Genomic DNA, 16,448 nt, shown 5'->3' with positions numbered 1-16,448 from the left:
GCAAGAAGGCATCTTACCTCATTGTTGTCTTGTTGTGAGTTTAAGGGGCGGAGTGAGACCCGCTAATTGTCTCATATCGGCTATATTAGTAGGTTAGTTTAAATAAAGGTCCTAGTTGTAGTCACCTCTTTACTCGAGACGAGCAAAGGTTTGGTTTGGGGATGTTTGATGTGACTAATATTTGAGCACATTAAGTCCCGAATTAATCTCGTTCCTATACTTTATAGCACATAATTGGGTCTTTTACTATCTTTAGTTTCCCATTTTGCATATTCTTTGAGGTTTTGTCCCCTTTGGTAGGAAAGGAGTGCTAACCTTGCATCTATGAGGCGGAATGGAGCTAAATTGGTCGCATCTAATGACCAAGCATCAAAGAGAAGACAATACTAGGAGGCCTATGTAGATAATAAAGTAAAATGGGCAATGATGAAAGGATCCTTGCATCCCCGAATTGATCCTAGCGGATTGTGAAGGAGGAAAAGAAGAGTAGCTGCCTGCCGGGATCCGAGCGAATCAGACACGATCTAGGCGTCTCCCATCATCAACATTTGGCGTCTCGTACCCAAGAAGAGCGTCCCGCAGCACAAAGATCCGAGCGTCTTCCAGACAATTCGCTCGGATCGCAAGTCAGATAGCCCATGCCACAGCTTAAGACGCATGGATCGTGGCAGGACTAGCACATGGATATCCTCATTTCCTTCGAGAAGAGAATTTCCTCAACTTTTCTTAAGGGTCTTAATAGTCATTTAAGCCCTTAGTAACCCTAATCTTGGTACCTAATCTTTAGTATAAATACCCCTTTGTACTACCTAGGTTAGCATCAAGCTTGATTTAAGTTTTAATCAAGTTGTAATCATCCTTTATTATTCTATTAATCCATCCTTAATATTGTAATAAATTATTAATCAAGTTATAATACAATTATAATCTTTCCTTAATTTCTCTATTGTTCTTCATTTATTTTGGGTAATTAGAAGATTATTTGGGTTTATTTGGAGGATTGACAACCTTCCATCAATCATCAAGTACTTCTATTATTCTTTGCTTTATTATTTGGAATCATCTTCATAGGTATAATTCTCTCTTAACCTTGTTTAATTATTTTTAATTATTGTTAATCACTTTCATTTATTCATCATGTTTTGCCTTGTTAGTATGATTGACAACCTTATTAGCATGTTGAACTTGATAATGAGTGTGTAGTTTCCTTAACTAGAGTTAATGGGGAATTAGGGGAAACCAACATGGGGATTGATTCATGCTTAATCTAATATATTTTCATAATTAATTTGCTTGCTTGTTGTGATTTCAACTTATGCACATGTTATGTTTGATGAAATCCGAGCATATGAATCCTTGCATTTTTTACCCATCACCAATCTTTTCAATGAGACTTGTAAGCTTATACACCAACTCGAGTCTCATTAGACCATGCATATAGTTGAATAGGAAGGACTAAGTCAACTTGTAGGTGCTGTACAATCTAATTGATTCGGCTCCGGGACCCTAACCTTCTTTGGGATTGTAAGCTTATACACCAACTCGATCCCATCATAACAATAAGTGCTTGCATCTAGTAGAGAACATGTTTGTATGATCAAATATCATGAATCCTCTATGAACCCATGACACGCTAGTACCTTTAATCAATTGTTTACACCTCCTTTTAATCATCTTGCTTGTTTTTCATTACTTTACTTTTACTTTGTTGATTAGTTAAGTTGATCTTCTTTCTCAACCCAAATTGTGACATCCTAAGACACAACCATTTGCAATTGAAAATCCTACATCAATACCCGTCCCTTGGAATCCGACCTTTACTTGCCTCTTTGCTAAGAGTAGTTTGTAAAGTTATAAATATTTTTTTGGTTGGTAACTTTTGATGACCAGTTTAAACCGGACCAACGCGCAAGAGAGAGCTTAGTGAGTTTGAGACTGTTGCCTTTATGGAAGAGTCTAGTAACTAAATTCTTAATAAAGCTCCGCCTAAAATGAAAGACCCGGGTAGTTTCTCTATTACCTGTATCATAGGAAATGATGAGATAGATAAGGCTCTCTGTGATTTAGGAGTCAGTGTCAGTGTCATGCCTTACTCTGTTTGTAAGAAGCTTAATATGGGTCATCTTAAAATGACCAATATCACCCTCCAGATGGCTGATAGATCGGTTAGACGACCGTTAGTTATCCTAGAAGACGTGCCCGTCAAAGTGGGCAAGTTGTTTATACCAGTAGATTTTATTGTCTTAGACATAGATGAGGATACCCGGACCCCGATCATATTGGGAAGACCATTCATGTGTACAGTCGGGGCTATTATTGATGTCAAACAAGGGCGTTTGACTCTTGTAGTGGGGGATGACGCTATCACTTTCAGTTTTCCTGGTACACTTGCTAGACCAATGATAGAGGATACTTGTTATTTAGTTTATATCGTTGATGAGTCTGTTTATGAGTTCTAGTCGGATTTCTTGATAAATGATTCACTAGAAGCTTTGATGTTGTTAGATGAGTGTGCAGATAACCCAGAAAACAATGACGTTGTGTTGGATCTGCTTGAAGCTGCGATAGATGAGCGTGAACTCACCGACGCTGAAGGTGAGAGGGTAGAACAATTGGTAAACACTCTTTGCGCTATGGAGGTAAAGGTACCTGAGCATAAGCCTCTTCCCTCCCATCTTAAATATTCATTTTTAGATGATAATGAGCAGTATCCAGTCATTGTTAGTGCTAAACTTGATGATAAGCAGCTGACCGCTTTGTTAGCTGTTCTTAAGAAAAACAGGAAAGCGATGGGTTATTCGTTGGATGACATTCAGGACATCAGTCCTGATATCTGCATGCACAGGATTGAGCTAGAAGAAGATCACAAGCCTTGCAGACAAGGTCAGCGCAAGCTGAATCAGAAGATGTGGGATGTTGTGATGGCTGAGGTAATGAAGCTACTTAATGCAGGTATTATCTACTCTGTTGGTCATTCTAAATAGGTGTCTCCATTTCAGGTGGTTCCTAAGAAAAGAGGAACTAATGTGGTTAAGAATGACAAAAATGAATTGATACCTACTAGAGTAGTGAGTGGTTGGTGGGTGTGCATAGACTATAGACAGCGGAATGCCGCCACGAAGAAGGATCACTTCCCCCTTCCTTTTATCGATCAGATGGTGGAAAGGTTAGCCTCTCATAAGTTTTTCTGTTATTTAGATGGGTACTCAGGGTTCTTTCAGATCCCTATTCATCCGGATGATCAGGAAAAAACTACTTTTACTTGTCCTCAAGGTGTTTTTGCTTATCGTAGAATGCCTTTTGGTTTGTGTAATGCCCCTGCCACCTTTCAAAGGTGCATGATGGGGATATTTTCTGAGTATATAAAGTCTATTATGGAGGTTTTTATGGATGATTTCAGCGTCTATGGGAGTGATTTTGATAACTGTTTGTCTGACCTTGATAAAGTGTTACAGTGTTGCATTAAGGTTAATCTTGTGCTTAATTGGGAGAAGTGCCATTTTATGGTCAACGAGGGAGTTGTATTATGGAACTTAGTTTCTGATACGGGCATCAAGGTGGATAAAGCAAAAGTGCAAGTGATTCAGTATTTATCTCCTCCTGTCAATGTTAAAGGAGTGAGGAGTTTCCTTAGTCATGATGGCTTTTATCGCCGGTTCATCAAGGACTTTTCTAAAATTGCTAAACCACTTACACAGTTTTTAATTAAGGATGCCCCCTTTGTCTTTACTGATGATTGTCTTTCTGCTTTCAACAGGTTGAAACAGGCCTTGATTTTCGCAGCGATTATCCGGCCTCCCGACTGGGAGCTGCCATTTAAAATTATGTGTGATGCTAGTGACTATGCACTAGGAGCGGTGTTAGGCCAGTGGAAAGACAAAGATTTGAGCGTGATTTACTTGACGAGCCGAACTCTGGATGAGGCTCAAGTAAAGTATACTACTACTGAGAAGGAGTTATTAGTTGTGGTTTATGTGCTGGAGAAATTTCGCTCTTATTTAATAGGTTCGGAAGTGACTGTTTTTACGGACCATGCAGCGCTGAGACAATTTCTTGCTAAGAAGGAAGCTAAGCCACAATTGTTGAGGTGGATACTTCTCCTCCAGGAATTTGATCTGCAAATCAAAGACAAGACGGGCGCAGGGAATGTAGTAGCTGATCACCTGTCGCGGTTACCGCAGCAGGAAGGAGAGGATCCCTTATCTATTGACGATTCTTTTCCTGATGATTCTTTACTACTAACAAAGGTTTTGATCCGTGGTATGAAGATTATGCTAAATACATTGTAGGTGGTACGCTTCCACCTGACATGTCCTATCAACAGAAGAAGCGATTCTTTCAAGATGTGAAGTGTTGTTTCAGTGATGATCCTTATTTATTGAAGGAGTCTGCTAACGGTCTTTACAGACGGTGTATTCCGCAGTGGGAGACTAAAGCAATCCTAGAGGGATGTCATTCTTCCTCTTATGGCGGTTGTTGGGCCCAAAATTATCCTGCCTGACCTGACATAGGCCAGGCAACAGCCAAAGACAAGTTCCAAGCAAAAGACATCTGAAACCAGGCATTTATTCAATATGGATAGGCACCAAGCAGGAGTTGATACAAGACAGGCGATAATCAACCAAAGCAACCTGGGAGGAAAATAACTCAGGCACAACAGGCAAAGACCAGGCAATTAACATATGTCCCCTACAAACAAGGAAGACTAATTCAAGAAGAAAAGATATGAAAGATATTCAAAGGCAACGGTTGAAGAGATAGCAACCACCTCCGGGTAAATAGGGCACATTCCCTATTTACCAGGAAACCCTAAACGGCATAGAGAAAAACGGTGAAATCAAGTATAAATAGAAGAGAAGACAAAATCAGAAGGATCATTGGATACACTCTCATTCTCACCTACATTTTTGCATTCTTAAGCATTATAATTTCGCCTGTCACGCCTGATATATCCATACTCTGTCAGGCTACCTAAAATCATAGTAACAATCACTCCTGGCTTGGTGCCCGTGGTTTTTTCTCTTATTCCCAGGGTTTTGCCACGTATAAAATATTTGTGTCTTTATTTATTAGTTGTTATTTCATTTAATAATACTAGTCAGGCGAGTTGTTTGAGTTAGATCACCCTACTTATAAATCCCTGGCAGGATATCCTAGATCAGTGAAATCCCTGCCAAAACAATTGGCGCCCACCGTGGGGCATCTAGCTCAAAACCAATTGGCGCCCACCGTGGGGCATCTAGCTCAAAAAAATCAAAATCCATAACCTAACACCACAAAAACTTGAAAGATTGCAGGAGATAGCATTGAGCAACAACTGGCTGCCGCCAAAAAACAGTTGTTGGAAATGGAACAATTGAAACAAAAAATGGCCCAGGCTGAAGCAGAAGTTGCAAAATTGAAAGAGTCAGAATCCAGCCTAAAACTAAAGCTGGGAGAGAAAGCTTCAGGATCAAAGCTGAAAGTTCAGCCTGGCACACCATTCTCCTCAATCATCAGGAATATTGATTTCTCCAATATTGGCACTCCTACTCCACCAAAGTCCAAGATAGAAGAAGAAACAGACTCAGAAGAACTCCAAAATGAAGAAAACTCACCAGATCAAACCAGTACAGCCATTATGATGGCTATGCTCCAGGAAATCCAAAAACTCCATGACAGATTTGAGAAGATCTCAGGAGTTCCGACCCCAATTGAAGAAGCAAATCCAGAGAGCTATGCTGATTCACCCTTTGTGGATGAAATATCAAAAATAGACCTGCCAAAGAAATTTGTGGTTCCCTCAATGAGAATCTATGATGGGACCACAGATCCACAAAACCATGTTGCCTACTACAAACAAAGGATGCTGGCAGCATCAATTCCCAGTGAACTATGTCAAGTCTGCATGTGTAAGTGATTTGGAACAACCCTGAACGGACCGGCCCTGCAATGGTACATAAACCTGCCAAATGGAAGCATCAAGTCCTTTGCTGACCTGGTCAATTCTTTCAATCATCAGTTTGCCAGCAGCAGGGAACTAGAAAAGAGATCCAGTGACCTATACAGGATTAAACAAAAGCCTGGAGAATTAATCAGATCATACATGACAAGATTCAACAAAGAAAAAGTTTCAATCCCCAGATGTGATGTCGGAACTGTTGGGGTTGGTGTCCTTAACAGTTAGTGCAAGGACTTATAAATCTCTAAAAGGATCAAAGGGCATACTTTTGGTATTATTATCAGTTGATCCACGTTTATCAATAACGGTTGGCTTGCTAGATAAGTTTGACGTTATTGTCATACAGATGGCGGTGATCAACTGGTCCCTAAAAGTCACACCTATAGGATACGTTTGAGAGATGTGACAAGATGAAAATACAAACATGTAGATGCCAATTTTGACTAACCAGGTTAGTCCGAGTTATTTGACTAGTAATTAGTCAAAATGTGATGTTGAGATATTATATTTAATACGGATTAAATAAAATGGGCTAAGGCGAATTAAACGGTTAATTCGCAAATTAAATATAAACGGTTATATTTAATTAATGTATATTGAATAAATTATACAATATCGTCTTTGTCGGACATGTATTAATAATTCAACTAACCCGTATTATTAGTTGATATTTTAATAGCCGATAACCGATGACGATTTATAATGAAAACCGCGTCATATACATTTTAGCGATTTACGAACCGGACCATGAGCTAATTCAAAAAGGAAGTGGAAGCCCACTTCCCAAGGCCCCTCTCGGTTTGGCCGAGATTAGGAGAACAAAAGGAGAGCTTCTCCTCTTGCTAAACCTAATTATCATTAGTGAAAAACAATTAGGGTTTCAGTGCAACTTTCTCTGAAATTCCTAGATCTCACATCGTAAAACCTCACAAGAGCTTTCTCAATATTGCAAGTCAATTAGAAAGCATTTCTAGCACAAGGGCATAGTCTCAGACGGTCTTGGGTGCAACGATTAGGAGGAAATCTCTGTTGATTTCTCGTTTTTTTACGCCGCACTACAAAGGACCCGAGGTTGATTCTTTATCTTTGTCGTTTCTGTTTTGTATTTCGTTTATGACCATATTTCACATGTTAAATTTACGTTATAGTCCTAAATTTAAAGGGTCTTATACGGATATAACCCCACAAGTGGTATCAGAGTGAGGCCACGTAAATTTTCTTTGTGATTTTTCATAAAACGATTTTGAAACGATTGTATTTGTCTCTAAAACCGTGCCTTGTATACACGGCAGAAATTTTTTGAAACCGTGACATGTTTTACACGGTTGTTTCATCTTATTTTCGATTTGTTTTTGTGCATATTGTTGTTTTATACGGAGATTATAACAATATGTCAAGTTTTGTCAGGTTGTAAAATTGTTCTTATGCGTTTTGATCAAAATTACGTTTGTTTTGTTTCGTCAAAACGAGTTTTCACGAGGGTTTTGCATTTCCAGAAACTTTTGTACTCGATTGAGCAAGTTTTTGATCGATCGAGTGGTTTTCTGTCTTATTTTTACTCGATCGAGTCCTTGATGCACTCGATCGACCACTTTTAAAACCCTGACTGCTCGATCGAGACCTCCTCGTACTCGATCGAACAGTTTTGCTAATAAAAGTACTCGATCGACCTCCAGTTTAGTCGATCGAGCACTTTCTGTTTGGCAATCCTCTCGATCGACTAGCAGTTCAGTCGATCGAGCTCTTTTATTCCTCGATCGAGCACTTATGTCCCTGGATCGAGTGATTTTTGGTTTGGCAGCTTTGAAAATTTATTCTTTTGTTTTAAATTTTCTTTTGGCCTTAATATGTACTTTATACGGATATTGTACACTCGCTATGATTGTGAAACGGTTCACACACGTACCATTAAGTTATTTTAAAGCGTATTTAAAGTAACGGATTGTATTAGATTAAAATTAAATTGATAGAAGCGGTTTTATCACATGAATTTTAATCATTAAAAGGTGGTTTGGATAAATTTAACATAATTACGGAATTATGTCTTGAATAAATTTGTTTTAGTTGATGCATTTTCTTTTATCGTTGATTTGAATGCTGTGAATGCTTTATATTACGTATTTATTTATTTTACAAACGGTTGTAACTTAGTGTGGCCTTAGTAGAACGTGTTACCGTAATGATGGAACACGGTCTTGGTTGTATTTTGAGATCATTTTTCACTTGTAATGACAGTTTTTAATTAGAATGTAAATAGGTTTATATTTTGTAATTTTAATTGTAATTTTTGAGAAGACCAAAGATGGAGACCGGATGCTCACTCCCGCTACATGGATCAAGATGGAACATCAAGACAAGCTTCTCGGGTCCAACGGTGGATTCCAAAGTTGTTTTATGTTCTTTTTATTAGGATAGGCCACACTAGGAATTTTTATTTACGTATTGCATTCTTTTATTTATTTTTCCGCAACGATAATATGCATCATATTCCGCCTAAAAACCAAACCACCTATTTATTGCATGAAAACTGACACATATAGAGGTCACGAGTTAGTTTTCTTTGACATTCTTATGTCACATGATTTTAAGCCATCACCCAAATTAATTCATTCACGCAGACGCTAGTTATTCGTTCACTTAAAATGAATTATAATTTTGTTGATGGGATCTTCCTCGTATAAACCAAAATTGAGAACGGTCTTTATAGGTCAAACTCCAATGAGTCCCTTCTTCGTCGGTAGGCATAATATGACCCCTTCTACGTCGGGTAAGTTGGAACCGATTGACCTATTTTATCTCAACACGATGGTCACTCGTACGATCCTGTGATTATGGTGGACTATAGATAGGATTTACAGAAATCTATCGACCAAGAGTTCTTACGGAAGAATTAGCTAAACAGTTGGCTTATCAATATACAGAAATTGAGTCTTGGGATCACTTGTATCATTCTTGAGGGAGATCAATTATGCAAGTGCGAAAGTCTACATGTTAAAATGAATTTTAAAATAGACTTAAATCACCTCGATGAGTTGCTTATTTCGTTCTTGTTTTTCTTTCTTTTTCAGTGTAGATCACGAATTTTTAAACTGTTAATAACAAATGGCTGGTTCTACTGATAACCCAATGCCAAGTGCCACATTGGACCGTGAGTCCTGGCTTCGGATCTTCATGAATCAGATGAATCAGTCTACTCGACTGAAGAATGATGGATCAAACTTCGCGGACTGGGAGGCGGCATTACGGAATGCTGGCCGCTGCGACGGGAAGCTCAAATATCTATTAGAGCCCATCCCGGCAAACCCAGGTCCCACGGCTAGAGCTGCTGAAATCACCAAGTTTAATGATTTCTGTATGGAAGCGGGTGCGATTAAAAACGTACTCATTTTTGCAATGGAACCCAATTTGCAGAAACGCTTCATAGCCCATGGTGCGAACAAGATTTTCACCACGCTCACCAAGGAATTCTCGAAAGCACCGAGAATCGTGACCTATGAGCATACCACTCGCTTCTTTGATGCGAGACTCCAGAAGGGCCAACCAGTTAGCCCACACATTCTCAGCATGATTGAGAATGTCGAGAAGCTGGAGACCTTTGATTGTAAGATCAGCGAGAACATTGTGATCGACCGCATGCTTCACTCACTCCACGATGGTTTTTCGCAATTTAGAGCGAATTACTATATGAATGATTTGAAGAAAAGTCCCCATGAACTGCACTCCCTTCTCGTACAGACCGAGAAGGACATGAAGTTCAGTGGGAGCTTGAAACAGGATGTTCTCATTGTGACAAACAAAGGGAAAGGTAAGGGCAAAGCTCAGGCAAACCTAGCAGTAGGTAAACCGAAGTTCAAGAAGTTGGGTTCAGGTAAGAGTGGGCCTGGTGAGTCGAGCACCTCATCAGGCGCGACAAAGAGCAAGAATGAAAACATGGAGTGCCATCATTGCCACAAGACTGGGCATTGGAGGCGTACATGTCCTGTTTATCATGAGGACTTAAAGGCAGGTCGTGTTAAACCTGTTGGTATGTCTTCTTTCTCTTCTACTTTTATTCATATGATTGAGATTAACCACGCAAGTTACGGAACTTGGGTACTTGATACTGGTTGTGGTTCTCATCTGTGTAATCATGTGCAGGGGCTCCGAAACATCGAACCCCTCGTAAAGGGTGAGGTGGACCTGCGTGTCGGGAATGGAGCACGAGTGGCTGCCGTCTCAAGGGGAACATATGTGATCCAGCTTCCTAGCGGATTTGAGTTATTTTTATATAACTGCTATTATGTACCCAGTCTTTCAAAAAACATTATTTCAGTTTCTGCACTTGACAAACTTGGATTTTCATTTGTAATAGAGAATAATACTTGCATTTTCTCATTACACGATATGATTTATGGCAAGGCAGTCTCAATGAACAGAATTTATGTTTTAGATTAGACAACCGAAATATTACACGTAATGAATAAAAAGTTAAAGGTTGGTGACAAAGATCAAACGTATCTATGGCACTGCCGTATGGGACACATCAATGAGAAACGCGTTAAACAGCTCATCAAGAATGAAGCTATCTCGGCCTTTGATTTTCAATCATTTGGCACGTGTGAATCATGTCTCATCGGTAAGATGACTCGGATTTCCTTCAAAGGTGTTGGAATGCGCGCTGCTGACCTATTAGGACTCATACACACGGATGTATGTGGACCTATGTCAATCACCGCACGAGAAGGCTATAGGTATTTCATCACTTTCACGGACGATTTAAGTAGATATGGCTATGTCTACTTAATGAAGCACAAAAGTGAATCCTTTGAGAAATTCAAAGAATACCAGAACAGGGTACAGAACCTCTGGGTAGAAAGATTAAAACATCAACGTTCGGATCGTGGTGTCGAGTATCTTTCTCACGAGTTTGATCAACACCTTAAAGACTGTGGGATTGCCTTACAGTTAACTCCACCTGGAACACCTCAGTTGAATGGTGTGTCCGAACGGAGAAATCGAACACTACTTGATATGGTTCGATCCATGATGAGTCACATTGTGTTGCCTGACTCATTGTGGGGTTATGCTCTTTTGTCAGCCGCTCTAATACTTAACCGAAGTCCGTCTAAAGTCATTGACAAGACTCCATATGAACTATGGAAGGGAACGGTCCCTAACTTGTCCTTTATACGGGTTTGGGGCTGCGAGGCTTATGTCAAGTGGAGACACGAGGATAAGCTCGGCCCGCGATCGGTCAAGACATACTTTATAGGTTATCCTAAAGGAACACTTGGTCATTACTTCTATTCGCCAACCGAACAACGTGTTTTTGTTGCGGCTAGTGCGACATTCTTGGAGAAGGAATTTCTCGAGAATGCAAAGAGTGATAGAACCTTCGACCTGTCGGAGATTCCAGAACCAAATACCGAGCAATCATTGGAGGAACCAATTCCTTCAATCCCTACGGTTAACATTCCCGAGGAACCTAGGAGGTCGGGAAGAGTCTCTATTCCTCCGGACAGATACATTGGTATGGTCGAGGAACATGACATAGATGACGTTCTACTCTTAACGAGTAGTGAACCCGCAACCTATAAAGGTGCCATGACTAGTTCCGACTCAAAGCTATGGCTTGAGGCCATGCAATCCGAGATGGACTCTATGTATGAGAACAACGTATGGGATCTTGTTGCCTTACCTGCTAAGGTTCGTCCCCTTCAATGCAAATGGCTTTACAAGATAAAGCATTCTGTGGAAGGTCAACAAGATATCTATAAAGCACGACTAGTTGCTAAAGGTTTCACCCAAGTGCCAGGTTTGCACTACGATGAAATTTTTGCACCCGTAGTCATGTTACGTTCCATTCGGATTATCTTAGCGATTGCCGCTTTTCATGACTATGAAATTTGGCAAATGGATGTGAAAACCGCCTTCTTAAACGGCTTTTTGGAGGAAGAGTTGTACATGGTACAACCCGAAGGTTTCATCGATCCAGAACATCCTAAGAAAGTGTGCAAGCTTAAGCGTTCCATTTATGGACTTAAGCAAGCATCAAGGAGTTGGAATCATCGCTTCGACCAAGTGATAAAAGAAAATGGATTCACTCGATCGGTCGAGGAACCATGTCTATATATCAAGTCGAGTGGGAGCAAGATTGTCTTCCTAATATTGTATGTTGACGACATACTCCTGATTGGGAATGACATACCTCTCTTAACTTCGGTGAAAGTATGGTTGAAAAACCATTTCCAGATGAAAGATCTGGGTGAGGCACAAAGAATTCTGGGCATCCGTATCTATCGAGATAGATCACGATGGATGTTATCTCTCGATCGAGTCTTACATAGACAAAGTCCTAGAGAGATTCAGCATGACTAACTCCAAGAAGGGGTTTCTTCCTATGGCTCCAGGGTGCATTTGAGCAAGTCTCCAGGCACCGAGACACCGGAAGAAAAAGAGCGCATGACACGGATTCCTTATGCTTCGGCTATAGGATCAATCATGTATGCCATGATATGCACACGTCCGGACGTGGCATATGCATTGAGTATGACAAGTCGATTCCAACAAAGATCCGGTGAATCACATTGGTGGTCATCAAGAACATTCTTAAGTACCTACGGAGGACTAAATATTGGGCATTGACTTATGGAGGCGAACAAAAGCTATGCGCAACCGATTCGCAGATGCTAGCTTCCAAACGGATCGTGATGACTCGAAATCTCAGACTGGATTCGTTTTAACTCTTAATGGCGCTGCAGTCAGCTGGAAGAGTTCGAAACAAACTGTTACAGCAGATTCTACGACTGAGTCCGAGTACTATGCCGCGTCTGAAGCAACAAAGGAAGCGATATGAATGCGTCAATTCTTACATGGGCTATCTGTAGTGCCTAGTTCGAATGACCCGATCACCATCTATTGCGACAATAGTGGTGCCATCTTCCAAGCTAAGGAGCCAAAGTCTAGCAACAAGTCTAGACATGTACAACAGAAAGCTCATCTAATCCGAGATTACGTGGAGCAAAAGGAAGTAGTGATAGAAAAGATTGCTACAGATGATAACATAGCAGATCCTCTCACTAAACCATTACGACAAGATAAGCATGAAGGGCACGTTAATTCCATGGGAATTAAACGTGTTCCTAAGTTGTAGTACTCTTTTATGGATTAGATTCATTCTCTTTTGTACTCTATACAACATCATCGTTTTGATATTTATATATTTTGTTTTTCATGTGGAATTGTACGACAATTTTGAACACCACAAAGTGAATTGAACAAACATTATATTTTAGTCCTTAATTGCCCACATGAGCTGATAACTCTGGCAATTATTTTGTGACGTTGGTTGATGGTGGGTTCAACGAGCCATAAGTCAACCGGTTGACTGACCAATCACAGAGGCGATTTATACGGATATTTCGTAGGACACCATTGTGACATCGACGTGGAGTCCTAAATGTTTTATAACATTCGCTGCCCGGTCGTGGATAGGACCTCCATGGTGATCCTAAGAGTCGATTCTTTTGACTATCGACTGTCTCTTGAGACTACGGCAGATTTTGGGTGACTTTGGTTTCTTTCTCACGGTCCTCCGTAACAGGGGGCCAAGTAGATTTTTTCTGGGTCATTTCATGCTGTGCTTAGATCGGAAGGAGTCGAGTTGAAGGAAATATTCAGCCTTTATCGTGTACTCGATATTTCTCGGGGCCACTCGAGGAGTCAGAATCGAAATGCATGGCCATGCTCGGATACGGATTCGTTTTATCAGTTAAGTTACTCTCTAGTCGGGGAAACCACTCTTGATACAGATCGATTGTAAAATACGACCTTTGCGGATCCGGATCTGCAAATTGTTTTACATTGAGTGGGAGAAATTTTAAATGATTATGAGAATCGGTTATCGCACATACACTTGTACGGACAAGTGGGAGTTTGTTGAGCCGTGTCCTCCGGTTAGTGCGGATAACGTCATTGCACATACACTTGTACGGACAAGTGGGAGCTTGTTGGGGTTGGTGTCCTTAACAGTTAGTGCAAGGACTTATAAATCTCTAAAAGGATCAAAGGGCATACTTTTGGTATTATTATCAGTTGATCCACGTTTATCAATAACGGTTGGCTTGCTAGATAAGTTTGACGTTATTGTCATACAGATGGCGGTGATCAACTGGTCCCTAAAAGTCACACCTATAGGATACGTTTGAGAGATGTGACAAGATGAAAAATACAATCATGTAGATGCCAATTTTGACTAACCAGTTAGTCCGAGTTATTTGACTAGTAATTAGTCAAAATGTGATGTTGAGATATTATATTTAATACGGATTAAATAAAATGGGCTAAGGCGAATTAAACGGTTAATTCGCAAATTAAATATAAACGGTTATATTTAATTAATGTATATTGAATAAATTATACAATATCGTCTTTGTCGGACATGTATTAATAATTCAACTAACCCGTATTATTAGTTGATATTTTAATAGCCGATAACCGATGACGATTTATAATGAAAACCGCGTCATATTGATGTGACCATAATTGGCGCATATTTAGCCCCCGAATTACCATTGTTTCCATGTTTTTTAGTGCCTATTTGGGTCATTTCTTATCTTTAGTTCTTTGTTTTGCATATTCTTTGAGATTTTGATCCCTTGGTAGGAAAGGAGTAAGAATCTTGCATTTTCATGGCAAAACGAGGCTAAATTGATCATATTCAATGACCAAGCATCAAGGAGAGACAAGACTAGAAGGCCTTTGTACATATCATAGTAGAAGAGCAATGTTGAGAAAAGGATCCTTGAGTCCCCAAGGAAATCCCCAAGGAATTCATGAAGAAAAGGGAAGAAAAGAAGAAGAAAAGCTGCTGCCAGACAATCCGAACGGATTGTATACAATCCGCCCGTCCGTCCAGCCCAATCCGAGCGTCCCTCAAAGGAATCCGCTCGGATTCCCCCTCGCCAATCCGAGCGTCTTGCCCAAGAATCCGCTCGGATTCTCCAGCCAAGATCCGGCCGTCCCGACTCCCATCCGCACGGATTTCAGTACAGCACGTTTTCATTCTTCAAGCCACGATAAGAGAAGCCCTTCTCTCGGAGAATACCGGAGTCTCCTTGCTCAACTTAGAAAGTGTAATTACTAGTTTAGCCCTTAGTTAACCCTAATGCATCCTCCCTAATTTTCACTATAAATACCCCATTAGTCTAATTAGAGGAGCATGTTCTTCTTATCAATATTTAGAGTAGTTAATATCAATCAAATCTCTCTTCAATATTGTAATCAAGTATTAATCAAGTTTTAATCCAAGTTTTAGTTCTTTAATCTCTCTCTTGTTCTTCATTTATTTTGGGTAATTAGAAGATTATTGGGTTTATTGGGAGATTGACAACCTTCCATCAATCATCAAGTTCTTCTATTATTCTTTGCTTTATTATTGGAATCATTAGTAGGTATAATCTCTTAATCCCTTTTTAATTATTGCTAATTACTTTCATTTATTCATCATGTTTCATTATGTTAGTATGATTGACAACCTTTCTAGCATGATCAATATGATAATGAGTGAGTAGTCTCTTAGCTAGGGTTTAATGGGTGATTAGGGGAAACCAACATGGGGAATGATTCATGCTTAAATTAATATGCTTTCATATCTTATTTGCTTGCTTGTTTTGATCTTAATACATGCACATGTTATATTTGATGAAATGCTAAGCCTATGAATCCTTGCATTTACTATCATCTCCTATCTTTTCAATGAGACTTGTAAGACATAACCCAACTCGAGTCTTGTTAGACCATGCATGTGTTGAGTAGGAAAGATTAAGTCGACTTGTAGGTGTTGTACAATCTAATCGATTCGGCTCCGGGACCTAAACTTTCCTAGGATTGTAAGATATAACCCAACTCAATCCATCACAACAATAATTGCTTGCTTATAATTTGAGAACATGTTTGTATGATCATATCCCATGATTCCCCTATGAACCCATGACACCCTAGTGCTTTTAATCAATTGTTTACACCCCTTATTTTATTTACCTTGTTAGTTTACCTTCATTGCTACCTTAGTTTAGTAACCTTCTACATCAACCCAATTTGTGACACCCCCTAGACACCACTAGTTACAATAGAATCCTCATTTCAATACCCGTCCCTTGGGATCCGACCTTTACTTGCCTCTTTACTAATTGTAGAGTTGTTTGTGAAGTATAAATTGTGTTTTGTATCGACCATTGACCAACGACCACATATGTTTAATTGTGAATACAAAATGGCTTCGATCAAAAATGGCGCCGTTGCCGGGGACGGTGTTTAATTGATTTAAGATTTCTTTTATTGTTATTAGTTGTGTCTTTTTCACCGTGAAATCGAAAGAACCTTGACGAATAATAGGAGACTTGTTAGGAGGAATTTGGGAGGTGTTGGTGAAGTTGTTCAACCCACTAGTGAGTTTGTCAATCCTTTCGCAATAGAAGGAGAAGAGAACCCATTAAACAATACCACACAAAATCCACCTACAATGCCT

This window comes from Silene latifolia, chromosome 2 (assembly GCF_048544455.1).
Source record: "Silene latifolia isolate original U9 population chromosome 2, ASM4854445v1, whole genome shotgun sequence".
NCBI lineage: Eukaryota > Viridiplantae > Streptophyta > Magnoliopsida > Caryophyllales > Caryophyllaceae > Silene > Silene latifolia.
Note: the sequence above shows the minus strand (reverse complement) of the source record.